The sequence below is a fragment of the Bos javanicus genome, chromosome 8, assembly GCF_032452875.1.
Source record: "Bos javanicus breed banteng chromosome 8, ARS-OSU_banteng_1.0, whole genome shotgun sequence".
Taxonomy (NCBI): Eukaryota; Metazoa; Chordata; class Mammalia; order Artiodactyla; family Bovidae; genus Bos; species Bos javanicus.
The window spans coordinates 50,660,382-50,681,762 of record NC_083875.1 but is presented as its reverse complement, the minus strand read 5'-3'; positions in this window follow the sequence as shown (position 1 = coordinate 50,681,762).

Genomic DNA, 21,381 nt, shown 5'->3' with positions numbered 1-21,381 from the left:
TTATTATATTTAGAATCTTTAAAATATTAAAGATTGCTTCATTGGATATGACAAATTTATTAGGCTAGGGGAAAATCCATTAGTTTGATCATTCTGGATTAATTTTCTCAGGGTCATGGTGACCTCTGCAATATATAATCAGTTCTTCTTTTGAAGACCATTTCCTTTTCCTTTTTCTTTTTTTCTGTTTGTTTTTTTGTTTTTGGCCAAGCTACACGGCTTGCTGAAGCATAGTTACCTGACTAGGGATTGAACCTGGGCCCATGGTAGTGAAGTGCTAAATCCTAACCACTAGTGCTGTGCTGAGTTGCTCAGTCATATCCAACTCTTGGGACCCCATGGATTGTAGCACCAGGCTCCTCTGTCCATGGGATTCTCCAGGCAAGAATATTGGAGTGGGTTGCCATTTTCTTCTCCAGGGGATCTTCCAGACCCGGGATAGAACCTACATTGCAGACAGAGTCTTTGTCATCAGAGCCACCAGGGAAGCCCCCTAACCACTGGACCGCCAGGGAATTCACAGATCATTTTCTTGAATTACATCTTGAAACATTTGGTTATTATTCCCATTTTGTGTGTGTGTGAATTCTAATTATACACTTGAAGATTCTACTTGGGCATCCTTCATGTCTATCATTTCCTCTCATTTTTAGATTCTCTATTTTTGTTTCATTTTCAAAACCCATTTTCTTTATTATGCATTCATTATACTGTTAAAACTATTCTTTTGCTTTTACTAATTTAATCTTAAAATCTGACATTTCATTTTTCCATTATTTCTCAAAGTCTACTAGTTATATTTTTATCATTATGTTGTATTCTATATCTTCCTTGAGTTCTTTTAACTCTGATTTCTGCTTTCTGTTCTTGTTCCATAGTGACTATCATTATTACAAACTGTTTTCTCCGCTTAATGGCAAAAGCTTTCTCTGAAAATTCTTCACTAGGTGTTTGATTTTACTCTTTTCTTTTCTTATGAAGAAAATCTTTGCTGAAGGAATTGTCTTACACCAGCCATTTTTAAAGGTATTTGTGTAGGAAGAGACTAGGGGCAAATTTTAAGCCAATGAAATTTTCTTTGAGATCTGGATTGCTGTATTGGTTCTTTTAGTCTTTCCTTTCCCATTAATTCTGAGGATGAGTAGCTGGTGGATTTTAAGCACTTAAAAAAAATCAATAAGCTATTTTTAAGTTAACAGCAAAATGGAACAGAAACTACAAGGAGTTCCCAGATATTCCCTGTCTCCACACCTGCATAGCCTCTCCCACCATTATCAGCAACCTCAGTAGAATGGTACATTTGTTACCACTGATGAACCCACATTAGCACATCATTATCATCAAAAGTCTATAGTTTATAATAGGGTTCACTCTTGGTGTTGTACATTTTGTCAGTTTTGAATGGATAATAACACACATCTATCATTTATTATCATACAGAATAGTTTCAGCATCCTAAAAATCCTCTGTGCTCTGTCTGTTTTTCTCTCCCTCTCTCAAACCGCTCGGAACCACCCATCTTTTTACCAATCTCTTTACTGTCTCCATAGTTTTGCCTTTCCAGATTGGCTTCTTTCATTTAGTAATAGACATTTAACTTTCCTCTGTGTTTCTTCCATAGCTTCGTAGTTCATTTCTTTTGGGCAGTGAATAATATCCCATTTTCTGGATGTACACAGTTTATTCTTTCACCTAATGAAGGATATCTTGGTTGCTTCTAAGTTTTGCCAATTTTGAATAAAATTCCTATATACATTTATATCCAGATTTTCATATGAACATAAGTTCTTAACTCCTGTGACTGAACACCAAAGAACGCAAGTGCAAAACTGATCATGAGTATGTATAGCTTTCTAACAAACTGTCAAACTGACTTCCAAAGTGGCTGAAGAATAATGAATTCAGTTAAAAAGAAAAAAAAGACTATCAAAATGTATTTTCAAGCTATGGAAAAATATCCATTATTCAAAGAAGAATAGTATTTATTCATATTTCATCCTATTTTCTTGAAACACTCAGAAAGATAAATTATTTATCCTTCATACTCAGTCTGTGGGAGAAATTAATTTGAAAATTGAAGAACATAGAGACACAAACATTTAGTTCCATTTTAAGGGTAATTTATTTGTAGAGATTTAGCTTTTCCAAACATTAGTATTAATTAATCTTTTTATATTTAAAAAGTACTTCATCATTTTTTATAACTTATTTCTCATCCAAAACATATGGACCACCCAAAAACAACTGGAAAAAAAAACAACTCCTTTTATTTTAGGCTTTATCTGTGCCAGTTCTGCAAATAATTTTGTAAGGCTAACAAGACTCCCATAATTCTATTAGGCATGTAATATTGTATTAAACCTCTCCACATTTAATAATGTCAAAATTCCATTGAAATGTTTAACTCTTACTTAATCTCATGGCACCAAGCTGATGGAAAACTTGCAAACTTACATGGAGAGGAATGAATGTAAGCTTTCTAAACACCTTTTATATGCCAGGAATTATTCTTGCTTGCAAATACTGTATATCCTTCTTCCAACAATTCTGCAAGGATGGGACACTATTTTGTAAGTGAGAAAGTAGAAGTTTGAGGTATTTGGTAAAATTATAACTGTCTGAATTCAATGGGTGGTCTTGCCAACTTCAATATACAGTATTTCCAACAGCAGCAAAACACATTCCAAGTTCCTTCACTAACTAGGAACATCAGACAAAATGGCCCTGAAATAGGTGTCTAAAATAATTTGTGCTCACTGATCAGTGGTAGTGTTGAGCAATAGGTGAAACATGGTCTTTCATTCAAGGCGAACACTTGTTAAGAAACAGGATCTGCCTCTTACAAGATGTATGTATGACCTTAGGCAAATTACATAATATCTTTGTACCTCAGTTTCCTATTTTACAAAATGCAGGTAGTAATAACTACGATGCACTGTTCTATGAAAGTTGTTGACAATTTACTTTAATCATATAACACTTTTATTGACACACTATGGTTTCACTAAATGCTATCTTTTAATATATTAGAAGAAATTATACCAGTTTTAACTGTACAAATTTATATTTGCTCTGTGCTACCAATTTAATTTGTCTGGCTGTTAAAACACAAAAGTGTTGTAAAATATGCAGTTAGATTTTATTAATTCTATATTTATTGAAGAAGTACATGCCAAAGAATGTTCAAACTACTACATAATTGCACTCATTTCACATGCTAGCAAGGTAATGTTCAAAATCCTTCAACTGAGGCTTCAACAGTACATGAATCGAGAAATTCCAGATGTACAAGGTGGATTTAGAAAAGACAGAGGAATCAGAGATCAAATTTCCAACATCCCTTGGACCATAGAAAAAGCAAGAGAATTCTAGAAAAATATCTACTTCTGCTTCATTACTATTCTAAAGCCTTTGACTGTGTGGATTACAGCAAACTGTAGAAAATTCTTAAAGAGATGGGAATACCAGACCACCTTATCTGCCTCCTGAGAGATATGTATGCAGGCCAAGAAGCAACAGTTTGAACTGGACATGGAACAATGGACTGGTCCCAAATTGGAAAGAAGTACGTCAAGGCTGTATATTGTCACCCTGTTTATTTAACTTACATGCGAGAGTACATCATGCAAAATGCCAGGCTGGATGAAGCACAAACTGGAATCGGTATTGCCAGGAGAAATACCAACAACCTCAGATATTCAGATGACACCATCCTTATGGCAGAAAGTGAAGAGGAATTAAAGAGTCTTTTGATTAAGGTGAAAGATGAGAGTGGAAAAGCTGGCTTAAAACTCTACCTTCAAAAAATTAATATCATGGCATCTGGTCCCATCACTTCATGGCAAATAGAAGGGGAAAAAGTGGAAGCAGTAACAGAATTTATTTTCCTGGGCACCAAAATCACTGTGGATGGTGACTGCAGCCATGAAATTAAAAGACACTTGCTCTTTGGAAGGAAAGCTATGATAAATCTTGACAGAGTATTAAAAGGCAGAGACTTCACTTTGCCAACAAAGGTCCATATAGTCAAAACTATTTTTCCAGTAGTCATTCGTGGATATGAGAGTTGAAACATAAAGAAGACTGAGCACTGAAGAATTGATGCTTTTGAACTGTGGTGTTGGAGAAGACTTGAGAGTCCCTTGGGCAACAAGGAGATCAAACCAGTCAATCCTAAAGGAAATCAACCCTGAATAATCATTGGAAAAACTGATGCTGAAGCTGAAGCTCCAATACTTTGGCCACATGAATCAAAGAACTGACTACTTAGAAAAGACCCTGATACTGGGAAAGAATGAAGGCAGAAGGAAGGGGATGGCATAGGATGAGATGGTTGGAGGCCATCACCAACTCAATGGATATGAGTTTGAGTAAGCTCCAGGAGATGGTAAAGGGCAGGAAAGCCTGGCATGCTGAAGTCCAAAGAGTTGGACTTGACTGAGTGACTGAACAACAACAATGCAAGGGGCCCCTTTTTACTCCCAAGAACAGTTCCTTTTTACTTTCTTTACCCCTAGCCTATTTTTTTGAAGTCAAAGATGAGAGAACCAGTGAACTAACAGTGCTCTGTGTCCCTCATATTGAATTTATAAATTTTTCTTTTAACTATTTTATTAAATGGGATTTAATGATATTTTGTTTGAATAAAGAGCTCTTTAACCAAGACACAAACAACAAACATACTCTTTGTCAAACCTTCTTTGTTTATGGTTACATAAAATGAGGACCAGTGAAAATGGCACCCAAATGTAGAAACTATGGCCCAGGGTCATACAGAATCAGGTCTGAGGTGTCTTTATGTCTAGGAGATTTCAGTTGTATTTTAATCCAAATTTTTGGTATAGAGTTGGATCAGTTATAATAATAGGCTTGAATGGTAAATAAGTTGTTTCTCCTGCTTACCCACTAAATATCTTCCCTACAACAACTGAAATGCTGAAATTTGAGATTCATATATATGAACTACCTCTCTTTAAAAATTAAAATCCTCTGTAGGAATAATCAAAGTTGTGAATGAAATAAAAAAATTAATATCAGATTGTTTTCCTCTTACAACCACTCTGGAGGAAATGGATCTTCAATTGAGTAAGGTCAGAAGTGGTAAAGGTAAATTTGAAGTACATAGAACTAGTGTAGAAGACAAGTTTAGATGGATCCTTACCTTGAGAAGCTCTAAAACATTAGAGAGCAGCCAGCAACACTAGGGCCTTTGTCTAGGTTTGAGGAAAGATGCTGAATAGCAAAGAGAAAGTCAAAGATGAAATTCTTTCACTGAAGTTTGAGCACCGAAAAACTGATGCTTTCACCCTGTGGTGCTGGAGAAGACTCTTGAGAGTTTCTTGGATAGCGAGGAGATCCAACCAGTCAATCCTAAAGAGACTCAACCCTGAATATTCATTAGAAGGACCGATGCTGAAGCTGAGGCTCCAATTCCTTGGCCACCTGATGCAAAGAGCTGACCTATTGGAAAATAGCCTGATGCTGGGAAAGATTGAGGGTAGGAGGAGAAGGGGACAAAAGAGGATGAGATGGATGGATGGCATCACCAACTGAATAGACGTGCGTTTGGGCAGACTTCAGGAGATAGTGGAAGATGGGGAAGCCTGGAGTGCTGTAGTCCATGGGGTCTGAAAGAGTTGGACACAACTGAGTGACTGAACAACAACAGTGAATTAGAGAAATACTTTCCTGGAAAGTGTGTTAGACTCAGTTCTTGGGCCCAACCTATGGAGGTGATGTAGATGTGATTGTAGGTGATGTGAATGACCATGCCCTGAGTACCAGTGAATTAGAACATAGGCAGAAAACTCTAGAAGTGTACTTCTCAAAACTGGGTGTGTATTAGAATCACCCAGGGAGCTTAGAAAACATCTTCTGACCACTTCATCAGAGATTCTGATTTAACTATTCATGATGGATGATGGGAATTCATACTTTGAAAAGTTCCACCAGATGATTAGCATGTGCACCAAGTTTGAAAACTACTGAAAGGACGATACCAGAATGGCATACAGTGTTTCAGTATAAATGACTGAAGTTGGCCCTTTAGAGTGAAACTAACTTAGAGTGCTAATAGGCAAGTAGGCACTATCTTATTCCAGCAGATTATTTCTATGAGAGTAGGTAGACCCTGTGCTGATCTTTATATTGTTTTGAAAGGAGATTAAAATCAATTATTTTGACAGATCTTTAAGTATTCATGTATTGACAGTCATTTCAAATAAACTTTAAACTATCATATGGGTAAAAGATAAAATGTTTATGGCCCACAGGACACAAGTTGTAAACTTTTGATTCAGAAAATTTTCAAGAAAATGATCTGATGGTTCTAACTAGTGTACAAATACAGTGTGGGGTTTTTTCATGTAGAGTGACTTCTAGTTCTTAAAAACAAATTATAGTTACAATTAAGTTCAGAGAATGTTTGCTTCTATATTTGGTTGAAGGAGGTAACCTAGATTAAAATGGCTTGAAAATATTAAATGACTATCCAATTGTGATGAATTATTTTGAAAGAGTTCATTCCAATATTTGAAAAATATTTGAAAATAAAACATATTGTCCTGATTTAGGCTCTAACATTATATCTCACCAGTATGGGTAAAGCTTTATTAAATCAGATCATTCAACAACTTATTTTGCCTTTATATCTATCCAGAATTTTAGATTGTACTCTAACTGTAGGATATATTCTGTATCACAACTAATCGATTCATGGATAACTGTGCCCTGAAATACTATACACTTCATAATTATAAAAATTTCATGCTGTGTGTGTTTAAATTTGTAGTGCTATAAATGATGATAACTCAACAAAAATATTATTAAAATTAAATATGTAAAGTTAAAAAGAACTCTAAACAAAACGTTTTGTTTATACTGTTAGAGCATCTGTTAGTCTAACAGACCCTTCTGTGTAATTATTGATGAGGTCTATATAACAGCTCTCTTACTACTAAATTAACTGAATTTTAAAAAAATACAGCAAATCTGTAATTGAAATATGTTTCAGAATTTTCACACACATGTGATGCAAAATGAATGTATCATTCAAACATAAGCATAAAATGAAGATGAGTCAGAAGTTATTCCATATCATAATGAATACATCAAAAATGTCTTCTTCCTTTTTACCTAGAATCACATTATGATTCTAATACAGGAGGTGAAATGGAGACTCAAGTATTTCCGAGGTGGACGGATTATAAAATGAGTTTACATAGCATTAAAACACATTTTATACTATTTTTATACATTTTACATATCCTCTAGATCCCTTGGTTTTAATAGGGATATTATAACAGAGACTCCATTTCTTTAATCAACAGACATATGATCCTGACAGTTACCATACTTTCGTCTACATTCTCAAAATGCAAATCAAAACAAAAAGGAAGCTACAACTACCAACAGTGACTTAATAGCAGGGGTCAAAAAGTCAAATGCCTACAGGGCACACGCAGGTGACAGAAGTGAGGGGAGCAGGCAGGAAACACATGCCCAGTCTACAGGTAGAGCAGCTCTTCAGGTAATAACTAACGACTGTCATGATAAATCATAGGTCCTGTGTTGTAATATCAGATTTTTCAACAGAATCCAGAAATCTGGACTTCAGAGAAATATTTTGTTTTTTAAATGTTTCCAATCTATAGAAATGCCTTTATGACCTTGTGTAAACCAAGCAAAATATCTGTGTGCAACATCAAATGCTGGTATAAAGGGGCAGAGATGACTATTAAGAAAACAGATAAAATTCTTACCATGGTTGTATTACAGAAAACACATGTTGGAAAAGTAGTATACACACAAGTGCCTGTGTGCACAGACATAGGTTCCTTGCTAAAAAATTGTCAGCAAAATGTTGCTTAAACGAAAATGAGTATTGGGGACTGAGGGCTGTGACAATAAGGAACTTTTCATTCATTCATTCTGCAAATATTTACCTGGTTCTTTGTTGTGCTGGAAATATGGTGTTAAAAACATGGTCTTTTTTCCTTGGAGTTTATACCCCAGGGAGAATATAGCCAAGCAAATAAATACATGATAAGTATTAAAACTAAACCATCATGCAATATGTGTTATCAAAACTATTTAGCTATGTAAGTTATAGGATTTTCATTTGTAAGATTTATGAAAAAGAAAGTTTATTTCTTCTTCCCCTTATTTAGTAAAAAAAAGACAAAAAAGAATTCTTAATTATTTTAGCCTGTTTATTTCATAAGTAAAAAATAGACTTATTAAATCATACAGACAAAGTAGAATGGGGAATTATTGTTTAATGTCTAGTATTTCAGTTTTCTAAGATGAAAAAAGTTCTTGAGATGGATGGTGGTAATGGTTACACATCATCATAAATGTGCTTAAACTCACTAAACTATAAATTTAAAAAATAGTTAACATGGTAAGCTTTATATGTATTTTACCACAGTTAAAAAACAAAAAAAGAAAGAAAGGAGAACAAATCAAGAAAACAGGTGAGGGCTAGCATTTGACCTTCAGGCTGTAGTTCACTAACCTCTGACTTACCGAATGCCCTTCTGTGTTATCTGATTCTGATCTGGCATAGCTTTTGAGCTATTTTATAGTCCGTACGTTGTAAATAACTGATAGCAGTGCAAAAGAACTATTTTCCAAACACAGAAAATAAATTATGTCCAATGGAGACTCAGTTGATTTACAGCCCCGCCCCACCCCGCCCCGCCCAGCCACGGATAAATTCATTTTCATGTCCATTTGCAAATTTTAATATTCCTTTACTTCTATAAGCTTGCATTTCTTTAACTTTTCATTTGAATTGCTTATAATGTCTAAACCAGCTCCCTCACTTAATCAGTTAAAAATCTTTAATACATGTTATTTATTTATTTATTTATTTTTTAAAATAGCCATGTGAGTTTTATGCCTGGTAGCTCAGACGGTAAAGCGTCTACCTACAATGCGACAGACCCGGGTTCAATCCCTGGTTCGGGAAGATCTCCTGGCGAAGGAAATGACAACCCACTCCAGTACTCTTGCCTGGAAAAAGAGTTGGACGCGGCTGAACGACTTCACTTTCACTTTTCACTTGCATGAGTCTTATGATTTTACCTTTTTTGGAAAATTATCCACTAATAGTGTCCATATTGTTAATACCTGTTTCTTTGAAACGGAAGGAGTTGTATTGCTATGAAGTTATATAATTATGCCGTTCTCAATTCTGTGTTGTCTGCAGGTGCTTCTGATTGGTGTAATCTCAACGACAAACCTAGGTCTAAGGAAATCTGGAAAATGTATCTTGTGACTCTCTGTCTCTGTGACACAGGAAATCACCGGGATGACTCCAGAATATATACTCAGTGAGTTAACGTGTCTAACTTTCCCCCCAAATTATTGACTCAGAATGGTGTTCATGCCAATGCTTCCCGTTCTCTGCAGCTGCTGCTGCTGCTAAGTCACTTCAGTCATGTCTGACTCTGTGCGACCCTATAGACAGCAGCCCACGAGGCTCTTCTGTCGCTGGGATTCTCCAGGCAAGAATACTGGAGTAGTTTGCCGTTTCCTTCTCCAATGCATGCATACATACTAAGTCGCTTCAGTCGTCTCCGTCTCTGTGCGACCCCATAGACGGCAGCCCACCAGGCTCCTCTGTCCAAGGAATTCTCTAGGCAAGAATACTGGAGTGAGTTGCCATTTCCTTCTCCCATTCTCTAGCTGTTCTGAAAAGCTATTGAAAAGAGTAACAAGAGTCCGCCCTCCTGAGCCCATGCCTCCTGGCTCTTTTAATGACACACGGTGTTGTTTATAGTTTGAAGTTATTCATCACTTATGAATAAAGCTGGGATAAACATTAAAATACAGGGTTTTGTGAGCACATGAGGTTTTGTTTTGCTCAGATAAATACTTAAGAATGGCATGCTGAGATGAGTGGAAAGTGTATGTTTAACTTCATTAGAAATTGCTAAACCGTTTTCTAATGTGGCTGTACTGTATTGCTTCCCGATCAGTAGACTAATGAAAAAGAATATTGCTTCATTCTTCTTACAGTTATTTTGAGAGTTAAGTAAACTCTCATCTGCTATGAGAGTTTCAGATTTTTCCATACCATCATCACTATTTAGTATTGCTATGATACTTTTCGTTTTGGTTTAGCCTTTCTAATAAGTGTGCAGTAGTAATTCCAGTACTCTTGCCTGGTAAATCCCATGGACGGAGGAGCCTGTTAGGATGTAGTCCTTGGGGTTGCTAAGAGTGGACAGGACTGAGCGACTTCACTTTCACTTTTCACTTTCATGCAGTGGAGTAGGAAACGGCAACTCACTCCAGTGTTTTTGCCTGGAGAATCCCGGGGACAGGGGAGCCTGGTGGACTGCCCTCTATGGGATCACACAGAGTCGGACACGACTGAAGTGACTTAGCAGCAGCAGCAGCAGTAACTGATTGTGATTTTAATTTGCAGTTGCCTTTAAATGATGAACGGTGTTAGCAGGTTTTCATGTGCCTTTTTTTTTTTGCCATCCATACATTTGTTTTTGTAAAACACTACAATATTTGCACATATACTACTGAGTTGTTTGTTTTTCTATTAATGAGTTGTGGGAACCCCTGATATAGACTGAATACAAGGAATATTTTTAATGAAGGCAATATATTTTTAATCATTTTTAATTCAAGTATAGATGTTATACAATGTAAGTTTACAGTATAGTGATTTATAAGTTTTAACAGTTGAATTTCATTTATAGTTATTTTAAAACATTTGTTGTATTTCCTGTGTTATAAAATTATCCTTATAGCTTATTTTATTTCTAATAGCTTATACAGCTTAATCCCCATATTGCTCCTCTACCCTTTCTTTCCTCTCCCCACTGGTAACCACCAATTTGTTCTCTGTATCTATGAGTCTACTTCATTTTTTGAATACAGGTGTTTTTTAAGACATGTGCCTTGCAAAAATCCCAGTCTGTGGCTTGTCATATTTATGTATATGTAGATTAAAAGAGCACAAAATGCAAAAAACAAAAAAGAGCAGATATTAAGATAGCATTCTGTATTATTAATGTAATACATTCTTTATAATTAATGAATACATCTTGGTGCATTACTATTAACTAAATTCCATAGTTTTAAAGTTCCCTCTTTGTGTCATATAGTTTTGTGGGTTTAGACAAGTGAACAATATCATATATTTATCTTTACGTTATCATAGAGACTAGTTTAACTGTTCTCAAAGCCCACTCTGCTTCATTTATTCACACCACCCTCAAAAACCCTGAGCCCCTGGCAAGGGAGAGGGAGAAGGACTAGGAATGGAAAAGTACAAAGTATGGAGTGAGAGTGGAGAAAATGTTTTTAAGGTTCCGCCTGTGCCCCCATAAAGATGTTTTGGCTGAGGTACCTGAGGAAGGCATTGGCCCAAGCTCCAGATAAAGAGACCTTCAGAATGAAGGCACCAGGCTCAGAATGCAAATATCCATAAGAGCATGGCTGCCCAGTAGAGTCTAAATCCTTGACTACAACTCCCTTCCAAGTTGGTAGTGAATGGATGGGAAAGGGAAGTTCTCTGTGCACCCTCTTAGGTAAAGCCTTTGTCATTATCTATGGTTGAACTTGAAAAATCACACTTGGGTTTTTTAGTCAAAAGTCAGTGTCTTCAGTAGATTTTATTGTTGTTTCAATATGAATACCCTTAAGACATATGATGTTGAACATCTTTTCATATACTTGTATGCCACCTGCAAATCTTCAGACACCTTTGTCCATTTTTAAATTGGGTTGTTTTCTTATTATTGAGTTTAAAGGGTCTTTGTGAATTTTGGATACAAGTTCTTTATTAGAAACATGTTTTGCTGATATTTTCATCTACTCTGTGTCTTGTCTTCTCATTCTCTTAGCAGAGTTTTGGCAGAACAGATTTTTAAAAAATTTTTTTACTGAAGTTCAACTTACAGATTTTTAAAATTTATTTCATGATTTGTGCTTTGGATGTTGTAACTAGAATCTTCTCTCCAAAGCCAAAGTCACATAGAATTGTTCTTATATTATCCTCTAAAATTATTATAGTTTTCTATTTTGTCATTGGGTATATAATCCATTGAAATTAACTTTTATAAATGACATAATAAAATATATTCTTTCTCATCTGAAAAACTTGCTTTTTCTATATTGAGCCATTGCTCTTTTGGCAAAGATTAGCTGATATGGGTGTGCTTCTGGCCCTCTATTCTTTTTCATTACGTTATTTTTCTGTTCTTTAACCAGTTTCATGGGATCTTCACTACTGTAGCTTTGTGAGTCTTGAAGTTGGTTAATGTTAATACTTTAATTTGTTCTTCCATACAAAGAGTGTTGTGTTGGCTATTTTGGTTGGTGGTGTTGTTCTGAGATAAATTTTAGAATCAGTTTGTTGGTATTCACAAAACATATGGGATTTCTTTGAATCTATAGATCAAGATAAGGAGAACTAACATTATAACAATGTTGAGTCTTCTATTCATGAACATGAACTATCTCTCCATTTACTTAGATCTTCTTTGATCTCTTTTAGCAGAAATTTGTTGTTGTTGTTAAGTCACTCACTTGTGTCTGACTCTTTATGACCTCATGGACCGCAGCATGCCAGGCTTCCCTGTCGTTTACCGTCTCCCAGAGTTTTCTCAAACTCATGTCCATTGAGTCAGTGATGCCATTCAACCATCTCATTCTCTGTCACCTCCTTCTCCTCCTACCTTCAGTCTTTCCCAGCTTCAGGGTCTTTTCCAATGAGTCAGCTCTTCTCATCAGGTAGCCAAAATATTGGAGCTTCTGCTTCAGCATCAGCCCTTCCAATGAATATTCAGGCTTGATTTCCTTTAGGATTGACTAGTTTGATCTCCTTGCTGTCCAAGGGACTCTCAAGGGTATTCTAAAAGAAATTTATAGTTTTTCTTGTGTTGATCTTGTAGGTATTTTCTTAGATTTATGCATAACTATTTAATGTTTCTTTGGAAGGAATGATGCTAAAGCTGAAACTCCAGTACTTTGGCCACCTCATGCGAAGAGCTGACTCACTGGAAAAGACTCTGATGCTGGGAGGGATTGGGGGTAGGAGGAGAAGGGGACGACAGAGGATGAGATGGCTGGATGGCATCACTGACTTGATGGACGTGAGTCTGGGTGAACTCTGGGGGTTGGTGATGGACAGGGAGGCCTGGCGTGTGGCGATTCATGGGGTCGCAAAGAGTCGGACACGACTGAGTGACTGATCTGATCTGATCTGATTTAGTGTTTGTCTTTTTAACAAGAGATGCATTGGTTATAGTAACACCCTTTTTCAACAACATGAGAGATGACTATACATGGACATCACAAAATGGTCAATACTGAAATAAAATTGATTGCATTCTTTGTAGCTGAAGATGGAGACACTCTGTACAGTCAGCAGAAATAAGACCTGGAGCTGACTGTGGCTCAGATCATCAACTTCTTATAGCAAAATTCAGGCTTAAACTGAAGAGAGCAGGGAAAACCACTTAGCCAACCAGGTATGCCTTAAATCAAATCTTCTATGAATATGCAGTAGAGGCGATGAATAGATTCAAGGGATTAAAGTAAAGCAGTGTGCCTGAAGAACTATGGACAGAGGTCCTTAATATTGTACTGCTGCTGCTAAGTCGCTTCAGTCGTGTCCAACTCTGCATGACCCCATAGACGGCCTCCTACAAGGCTCCTCCGTCCCTGGGATTCTCCAGGCAAGAACACTGGAGTGAGTTGCCACTTCCTTCTCCAATGCATGAAAGTGAAAAGTGAAAGTGAAGTCGCTCAGTTGTGCCTGACTCTTCACGACCCCATGGACTGCAGCCCACTAGGCTCCTCTGTCCATGGGATTTTCCAGGCAAGAGTACTGGAGTGGGTTGCCATTGCCTTCTCCAAATATTGTACAGAAGGCATAAAAAAAAAAAAATCCCAAAGAAGAAGAAAAGCAAGAAGGCAAAGTGGTTATCTGAGGAGGCATTACCAATAGCTGAAAAAAGCAGAGAAGTAAAAAGCAAGGGAGAACGTAAAGGTAAATCCAACTAAACACAGAGTTCCAAAGAACAGCAAGGAGAGACAAGAAGGCCTTCTTCAGTGAACGGTGTATAAAAATAGAGGAAAAAACAGAAGGGGAAAGACTAGGGAATCTCTTCAGGAAAATTGAAAATATCAAGGGAATATTTTACCTAAAGATGGGCACAATTGAGCACAGAAAGTGTAGAGATCTAGTGGATGATGATGAGTTCAAGAAGAGATGGAAAGAATACACAGAAGAAATGTACAAAAAAGATCTTAATGCATCAGATAACTGAGATGGTCATGCAGAGCCAGATATTCTGCAATGTGAAGTCAATTGGGCCTCTAGGAAGCACTGTTGTTAATAAAGCTAGTGAGTGCAATGGAATTACAGTACAGCTATTCAAACCCCTAAGGATGATGCTATCAAAGTGTTGCCCTAAATATGTTAGCAAATCTGGAAGATCCAGCAGTGGCCACAGGACTGGAAAAGATGAACCCTTAACCTAGCTCCAAGGAAGGGTAGTACTAAAGAATGTTCTAACCATCAGACAATTGCACTCACCTCCCAGGCTGGAAGGTCATGCTTAAAATATTGCACACTAGGCTTCAGCATTATGTGAACCAAGAACTTCCAGATGTCCAAGTTGGGTTCAGAAAAGGCAGCCAACATTTGATGGATCATAGAGAAAGCAAGGGAATTCCAGAAAAACAGCTACCTCTGTTTCATTGACTACACTAAAGCCTTTGACTGTGTGGATCATAACAAACTGTGGAAAGCTCTTAAAGAGATGGGAATACCACATTTTACCCGTCTCCTGAGAAACCTGTATGTGGGTCAAGAAGCAACACTTAGAACCCTGTATGGAACAACTGACTGCTTCAGGAATGACAAAGGAGTATGTCAAGGCTGTCTGCTGTCACCCTGTTTGTTTAAACTATACACTGAGCACATCATAAGAAATGCTGGGCTGGATGGGTTACAAGCTGGAATCAAGGTAGGCAGGAGAAACATGAACAGTTTCAGATATGTGAGTGATACCATGCTAGTGGCAGAAAGCAAAGAGGAACTGAAGAGTCTCTTGATGAGGCTGAAGAAGGTCACGTGAAAGAGCCGGCTTAAAACTAAATATTAAAAAAAAAGAAAAAAGAAAAACTAAAATAATGGCATCTGGCCCCATTACTCTATGGCAAATAAAAAAGAAAAATATGGAAGTAGTGACAGATTTCCTTTTCTTTGTCTCTAAAATCACTGTGGATAGTGACTACAGCCATGAAATCAGAAGACAATCACTTCTTGGCAGGAAAGCTATGACATCTAGACAATGTATTGAAAAGAAGAGACATTCCTCTACCAACAAAGGTCCATATAGTCAAGGCTATGGTCTTGCCAGTGGTCACGTATGATTGTGAGCGGGACCTTAAAGAAAGCAGAGCACCAAAGAATTGATGCCTTCGAACTGTGATGCTGGAGAAGACTCCAGAGAGTACCTTGGACAGCAAAGAGATCAAATCAGTCAATCTTAATGGAAATCAACCCTGAACACTCATTGGAAGGACTGGTGCTAAAGCTTAAGCTCCAGGATTTTGGTCACCTGATGAGAACAGCTGACTCATTGGAAAAGTCACTGATGCCATGGACATGGACTTATGCAAATTTCAGGAGATGGTGGAGGACAGGGAAGCCTGGTGTGCTGCACTCCATGGGGTTACAAAGTGTCAGACACAACTGGATGACTGAACAACAACATTTGATTTTTAGAAGGTAATGGAATTGTTCCATTTTTCTAAGTTTTGTTTCTGAGCAGAGTTATTCATAACATTTCCTTATTATTCTTTTAATATCCATGGGATCAGTGGTGACAACCCCTTTTTTCATTTCTGATACTAGTAATTTGTTTCTACTTTTTCTCTTAGTAACCCTGTCTAGAACTTTATCAACTTATTGATCTTTTTAAAGATTAAGTTTTTGGTTTCACTGGTTTTCTCTATCGATTTCCTGTTTTCAATTTCATTGATTTCTATGTTAATTTCATTTTCTGTTTGCTTTAGCCTTAAATTTAATATATTTTTCTCTAGATTCCTAAGGTAAACACTTAGATTATTGATTTTAGGTCTCTTTTTTCTTAATATATGTACTAAATGTTATACAGCTTTTGTATTTCACTTCTCTAGATGAAGATATTAAAAAATTAAATTCCAATTTAAACATGCCCATATCAGTTGCACGTTTATCTAAAGTGCAGATATGTACAGTAGCCACTACCACTGTCATTTTAGAATGTGCGCTTTTAATCTTTGACATGGATACATATCAGTTCAATAAAACTGCATAATTTATTTCATCAGAGATTTTTTGTCTTTGCCTGTTAGATAATTAGAATTTTTCAGATTATACAATGGATATTCTCACAAAGATATTTAAACTTTTGACTTTCCAAAAATCAGTCACAAGATAGAAAATTCACACAAAATCATTCTGTGGCTGCTTTCTCAATATTATAGAATGGTATACAATCATTTCTAAAATAGTTCTTTCCAATTTTAGTTATGCTATTTAATATTATGTCTTCAGCTTTCAATTATATGTTTATTATTAAATTTATTATTAAATTTCAATTGTTTCAATTAAACATTACTGTATGTATGTATAGATTTTAATATCTAATTAAATTTTTACAGTCAAAACTTTGTTATTCATTTCAGAGATCTGTGAATCAGAGAGAACTTGTTAACAGTGCCAAAAAAGAAAATAGTATTAGTAGAATCACTAACATAGATGTAAATGCTTATTTGTACACGTATTCAAATATATTGAACAACATTTTCTTTTTGTAAGCCTCATAGATCCAAAGTACTGTTTTTCTCACTTGATGTATTACAGTGTGTGTGCATGTGTGCTTCAGTCGCTCAGTTGTGCCCAACACCTTGCAACCCCATGAACCCCCAGGCTCCCCTCTCCATGGAATTTTCCAGGCAAGAAAACCAAAGTGGCTTGCCATTTCTTCCTCCATGGTACCTTCTTGACCCAGGGATCAAACTCTTGTCTTCTACATCTCTGCATTGGCAGGTGGGATTCTTTACTATTGAGCTACCAGGGAAGCCAATGCATTATAGCAGTTGTTCTTAATAGGGATGGAATAAGGGATGGAATTTTGTTCTCAAGGATATGTTTGGCAGTATCTGGAGAAGTTTTTGGTTGTTACAACTGGGGTGGGAGGTGCTGCCAACATCTAGTGGGTGGAGGATAAGAATGTTGATGAACATTTTACAATACACCCCACTTCCCCAACAAGAAATTATCCAGTCCAAAATGTAAATATTTTCAGAATTGAGAAACACTATCTTACCGTCTATTACAGAAGATATAGATACATAAGTAATTACAGTTAAATTAACAGTAATAACTAGCTGATTCTAGGCATCATGAGGATTATTCTATTTAGCTCTCCTAATTTAGTTTTCAAACAACTCAAGTACTATTGTAATCACTTTATAGAAATATAAGGAAGTCTACCTCATGTAGAAAGTAATCATTGTCAATCATTTAATTCACAACATATATTATACTAATAACAAAACTACTGGAGTTTCAACTATGTTCTATGAGTGATGGTAATGTCAAACTTATCTTACTTCTCGTGCAACCAGATATAACTAATATAGAAAAACAAGTAATTCACCAATTACCTGTGTTTCACAAGAGAAGGAAAGAATCACAAATTTTAATTAAGTTTGATAGTCAATACTTTATTATTCAATTCTGAGATCTCTGAATCAACAACTTGCTGCTGCTGCTAAGTCACTTCAGTGGTGTCCAACTCTGTATGACCCCATAGATGGCAGCCCACCAGGCTCCTCTGTCCCTGGGATTCTCCAGGCAAGAACACTGGAGTGGGTTGCCATTTCCTTCTCCAAAGCATGAAAGTGAAAAGTGAAAGTGAAGTCGCTCAGTTGTGTCCAACTCTTAGCGACCCCATGGACAGTAGCCTATCAGGCTCCTCCCATCCATGGGATTTTCCAGGCAAGAGTACTGGAGTGGGGTGCCATTGCCTTCTCCCAACAACTTGCTAACAGTGCCAAAATAGACAATAGTATTTGTAGAATCAATATAGTGATTCTGCTTTCCTAAAGGATCAATATTAGCCTAGAAAGCATTTAACTTTTTGAGCATTTACTTTGTTTCATTTATTGTTAATGCATTTTTTTTTTTGTAAATGCTATCTTATTTACCTCTAGCTACTATCCTATGAAATGGACATTATACAGATTGCATTTCATGCTGAAAAAATAAATCTTAAGAAATATGGCAAAATATCACAGAACCAATCAGTAGAAGAATGAGTTTATATCCTAAATGTGTCTGGCCACAAAGCAATGTTCTTTCTAACACTGTGTGGTTTCTTCCTATTTTTTTTTCTTAGAGAAGAGATATTTTGCCATCTGAGCCGGTGGAAAATAACTCAGATTAGTAACGATTACAAACTTCAACCAATGAATAAGTAATTCCCAAGGTGGTGGTTTAGTAGCTAAGTTGTGTCTGACTCTTGTGACCTCATGGACTGTAGCCTGCCAGGCTCCTCTGTCCATGAGATTCTCCAGGCAAGAACCCTGGAGTGGGTTGCCATTTCCTTCTCCAGGGAATCTTCCCAACCCAGGAATTAAACCTGGGTCTCCTGCATTGCAGGCAGATTCTTTACCAACTGAGCTATGAGACTTCGTAATTTCTAGGGACTAATTCCCAAGGACTAGTATATAAATTATAAGTTTTGAAGGCTAAGTTCCATCATTATTAAGATGCTGTACGTGTTAGGAGAGGCTTTGACTCGATTAATAGAAAGCCTTACTTATAGTGTCCTGTCCAATAGGGATTCCTCCATAAAGAGAAAACATAGGTGGCTACCTCCTCTAGTATTCTTGCCTGAAGAACCCCTGGACAGAGGAGCCTGGAAGACTGTATAGTCCCTGGGGTCACAAAGAGTTGGACACGACTAAGCGACTAACACTTTCATGCTTCATTCAGTTCTTCTCATTATAATAGGAGTGTTTCAGTGAGGTCTGTGTCCTTGGCCAGAACCTCTTTTATTCTCTTGAACTTTTTCTCATCGTAACAATTTGTTTGAAGCAGTTTCAAGCATTATTCTGTCACATGACAGACAGCAAGGAAGAGGGAAGCAGAAAGGCTTTATTTTCATACTTTGGGAGGGGGATGTGGGGAAGATGAGACAAAAACTTTTCCAGAAACTCTTAAGTAGACTTTCTTTACATTTTATTGGTCAGAACTATATCACACAATCACCTCTAGTTGCACAGGAGTTAAGTTTTCCTTCCCATTCAAGGACAAGGTTGGGAAGTCTCTTAATGAGACAAAGAAAAGTAGCTCTACAGATTTTATAGTTAACAAAACAATTTCTCATGTTTTATCTCATTTGTTGTATCCATAATAAATAAAAATAACAGAATGTTATATAAATATCCTAAATAGTAATGCATTTATTAGTTAGCAAAAGCATTGCTTTTTTAGAGCTTTTATTTATTTATTTAAAATCTTTATTTATTTGGCCGCATCAGGACTTAGTTGTAGCTTGCAGCGTCTTGATTGCAGCATGCAGGATCTTTCCTTGTGACGCACAGGCATCTCTAGTTGTGGCATGCAGCCTCTCTAGGTTGGTACAAGGGCTCAGTGGTTGCCCCATAGCATGTGGGATCTTAGTTCCCTGCCCAGGGATTGTACCCATGCCCCCTGCATTGGAAGGCAGATTCTTAAGCACTGGACCCCTAGGGAAGTCCCACAACAAATTATTGAAGAATATTTGACCATATATATGGGTTTATTTCTGGGGTCTCTATTTCATTGCCTTATTTGTCTTTATGCCAATATCATACTGTTATGATTACTATAACTTTGTAGTATGTTTTTAAGTCAGGAAATGTGAACTCTTCAACCCTGTTGTTCTTTAACAAAATTATTATGACATTTTTGATTCCCTTGAAATTCAATATTAATTTTATGATAGACTTTTAAATTCTGTATATAAATGCTATTGGGATTTTGATAGAGGTTATGGGGAATATGTAGGTCACTGAGTAGTATGGACATCCTAATAGTTTTATATTTTTCAACCCATGAACACTGGATGCCTTTCCATCTGTGTCTTCTTTAATTTCTTTCAGAAATATTTTGTAATTTTCAGGGTACAAGTCTCTCATCTCATTAGTTGGGATTATTTCAATATGTTTTATTCTTTTTGGTGTTATATAAATGGAATTATTTTCTTAATATCTTTTTTGGATTGTTTATTGTTAGTGTATGGAATTACAACTGATTTTTTTTGTGTGTTAATGTAACTTATCAGTCCTATGAAATAGTTTTTAATAGCACCACCATTTTCATGTGAAAAAAGAAACAAAAATGGAGATATTTACATGAATGAATCAGAGTTTAGAACCATATCTCAATTGACTGAAACTGTGTCCAGACATACAAGATCCATTTAACAGAAAAGATTATGATTTTTCCCTTATGGACTCAAAATACATGCTCAATCTTTGCATATATGTATAACTGAGATGGCAGATTAACAGCAGTTCTAGAAAAAATAGCATTTCATTTTCATTGTGTGTGATGCTTTCTAAAATAAAATAAAGGCAATGGAGAGTGCCTTTTTAAAAGTAAGGCATACATTAATTAAGGATAAAATAGGTATGCCGTTCTACATGTTGGCAAGACCACTTTCGGAATATTTCATTCAGTTCTGAGACTTGTGTTTTAAGAAGGACCACGATAAACCGTGGGAAGTCTTCTCAAGTACATTTTTAAGAGTTGAGGGTAGAGGGGATGAAAAGAGTGGGAGGTCTACCATCTGTATCTTGCAGCTGTAATACTATAGGCAGAAGTCATGCTGAACAAAACAGACGTGTATGAATTGACCCTCAGTGTGTGAAGAGTCTGTGCTTTAATGATTTTGAAGAAGAGCCTTCTGAGCTGAAGTTCATGTTGAACTAGATCAGCTCTCACTAAGAAATTCTAAACAATTTTTTGCCCTTTTAACAAATGTTGTCCATTTAATTTGTTAAATTGGACAATATAAGATAAAACATTTCCATTATATGATTAAATAATTTATTTAAAATACTATAACAGTTTAAAATAGAATAAAATATATCCATATCTTTTATAGAGGTGTGAAAAGACTTAGAAGAACATTAAGAAAGATGACAACAGAACTGTAGAGGTAGGAAGGTAATGTGAAAACTTGGAATCACTTATGTAAAGGTATAACTCAGAAAAGTAAGAAAATATATAACTCAAGAGAAAATACAGTCTATAAAATTTAGTCACAGAAACCAATTCTGAAAACATTGTCTCTGAACTTG